We start from the raw sequence: 2,831 nt of genomic DNA, 5'->3' as shown, positions 1-2,831 counted from the left end.
TCTTGGGTTCCACATACGGCTTGTAAATCATGTGTTGAAACATTAAGACGTTGGTATACTGCCCATAATGAAGTAACACCAATGTCTGTCATATAGGACTGCAATTTGGCGTAAACCTGATAGCCGCAATGAATGTTATTTCTGTTTAACTGTAACATTTGGATATAATATTTAAAATGTTTGTAATATGAAATATCCGAAGTCTGAGATTTAGGCTTGTCGAAAGAAAAATCTGAGTTATTAGGATCAAGACTTCAAGAAAAACATCTTGCACCAGGAACTACTTTTAGTTGGTATCGTAATCGAGAGAAGCAATTAGTTAGGTATTATTCTGCATGTGCTAAATATGTTTTTTGGAATGACGTTATAGGCTTAATTGAAAAATTAGAACTTCCTTATGATACTGATCAATGAAGATTGTTTATTGATTCCTTAAAAACAAGCTTGAAAGCAGTTTTATTGCGTAACTCAAATAAGTATGCATCAATACCTATTTATCACTCTGTATCCCTCAAAGAATCATACAAAAATGTAAAAACTATTCTTGAAGCAATAAAATATGAGCAACATAAATGAGAAGTATGTGGAGAATTAAAAATTTGTTGCAATGCTGCTTAGACAACAACCGGGTTATATAAAATATCCGTGCTTTATACGTTTTTAGGATAGCAGAGATAGAGATGAGCATTATGCTACAAAGAATTGGCCTGTTCGTAAAACTTTAAAACCTGGAGCCCAACATTATTCACCAACCGTTAATTGACCCTAAAAAGTTTATTACCTCCGCTTCATATAAAATTAGGATTAATGAAGCCATATGTAAAGGCTCTTGATAAGGATGGTGCATTATTTTAATATCTTCCGGATAAATTTCCTTATTTAAGTGAGACAAAGATAAAAGAAGGAATATTTGTTGGGCCACAAATAAGAGATTTTTAAGCAATAATAGAGTTATTGATTACAAAGAAATAATTGACGATATGATTAAACAATTTCAGAAATTAGGTTGCAATATGAGCGTAAAATTTTATTATTTAGACTCATTTAGAATGGTTTCCAGAAAATCTAGGTGCGTTATCAGGGTAAATGGTCTCCAACAAAGCTAGCTGGTGTCTTCAACGTGATGAGCCAAATTTTCGTCATAAAAGACGTTCTGGGTCTAGATCTTTACTAGATCAAAGAAAGGGATTTCATAAGGTGAACTGAAATAGTTTGTAATTGTGAGAGGTGAGGGGACTCGCGTAAATCAAGCACCCCGATCGTGAGAGGCTAGGGTATTCACATAAATCAAGCACCCCAAATGGAACAGATTTTACTACGTCCATGTCGCTGTTCCGCGGTAACGCTAAATGTAAGAAAACGTTTACCTTGAAATGCCTTTGAAGGTCAAGCTCAAGATGAAATTCAATAGTCATGAACCCTGTATAAATATAAACTACTATATAACATTTATATATCAACATAATTTATTAAATCGCAAAAACTGAAAACATGTTTCAATATTATCAATGTTTTTTCAAAATTTGTATATGATATTTTGAATCCGCCATCTTGAATTTGAAAACTTTAATATCTCGACTTCAGATTCGTAATCAACAACCCCGAAGACCCCCAAGTACATTTTTTCAAGAAAAAAACACCAAGTAGAAACTGTCTGCTTTAAAGTATTTAAAGCAAATGCTCAAGATATAATGGGACATATCTCGTAATTTTAAATAACGTAACTTGGTAAAGAAAAATGGCAATTGAACTCTGCGACTCTCAAATTAAAGAGAAAGAGCAGTACTATATGATACAACAAAGAAAATCCCAAAAAATGTTGTGTCTTCTTTACATAACCTCAAAAGTAGCCAAAAACTCCATTTTTTGGTAAATAACCTCAAATTTCTTAAAAGCCTGACGTGATGGGTCAATTCTGACCCCGGATTCGAATTCTACGTAAAAGATTACTTCGGAAATGACCCTCCACTTTCCAACAACAAAATTATGTTGGCCTGTGTAATTATTGTAATTTGACGAACTATAATAGGAAGGAATCGAATATTAAAGTATTACGTCTGAGCACGAGCATTAGGACTGTCTTACATCAGGGCCTATAATTCGGAAACTATTTACTGGACAATATTTTTACTCAAGTCCTTTTTTAAATCCCAAAAGTCCATCTTTTTGTTTTAAGACTATTATAAATTTGTCGATTAAGTATTGTTGGGTAGGTGAAAATATTCCGAGAATTCAAACAAAATCTAAAAAAATGACTTTTAAAGTTGAAGCAGTTGAGAAAAAATGCCCCAAAAGTTACTTTTCTCGATTATCGCTGATTTTCTGTGACATAAATTGTAAGAAAGTTAACATAAAACTAAAGATTTACCAAAAGTGTGTATCAAAAGACAAAATCATAAAAAAAAATTCTATTCTAAACTTAAAGTTCGGAAAAGTGTATTAGTTTTGTGGAATTTTTTGCCCACCAGTGGTATTCAAATAAGCATATAATATTCAAAAAAGATAATCAGTAAAATTCAGTCTGTGTACGAGATTTCACTGACTTTACCATTTTGCGCCCTGAAAAACTTACCTAAAAAAACTTATTGTCATTTTAGTTAATTAAAAACAACATTGAAAATAACAAAATCGAAAAGAAGGACATAGTTTCAAGAAAGAGATTTTTTTGGGTTCGCCTGTATTCAGATGTTTTGTTAGATTCATTACAAAGAGTGACCCAAAAAACCCTATTTTTTTCGCCTCTTTTCTCGACCTCGTAAATTTTCTTTCTAATTAGTTTAAACAAAAGGTCATGATGATAGTTTAGAGTAGAGGAAATATGAAAGTGAGCA

General features: G+C 32.1%; 1 protein-coding gene across 2 annotated transcripts in view; it reads right to left on the bottom strand.

Moving 5' to 3' along the window:
• The window catches only part of LOC117173527 (SLIT-ROBO Rho GTPase-activating protein 1-like), a 348,789-nt gene that overhangs the window by 128,600 nt on the left and 217,358 nt on the right, over window positions 1-2,831 (bottom strand). The gene's annotated exons all lie outside the window — the stretch shown is intronic.

Source organism: Belonocnema kinseyi, chromosome 5 (assembly GCF_010883055.1).
Source record: "Belonocnema kinseyi isolate 2016_QV_RU_SX_M_011 chromosome 5, B_treatae_v1, whole genome shotgun sequence".
NCBI lineage: Eukaryota > Metazoa > Arthropoda > Insecta > Hymenoptera > Cynipidae > Belonocnema > Belonocnema kinseyi.
This window is presented reverse-complemented; position numbering and strand designations above follow the sequence as displayed.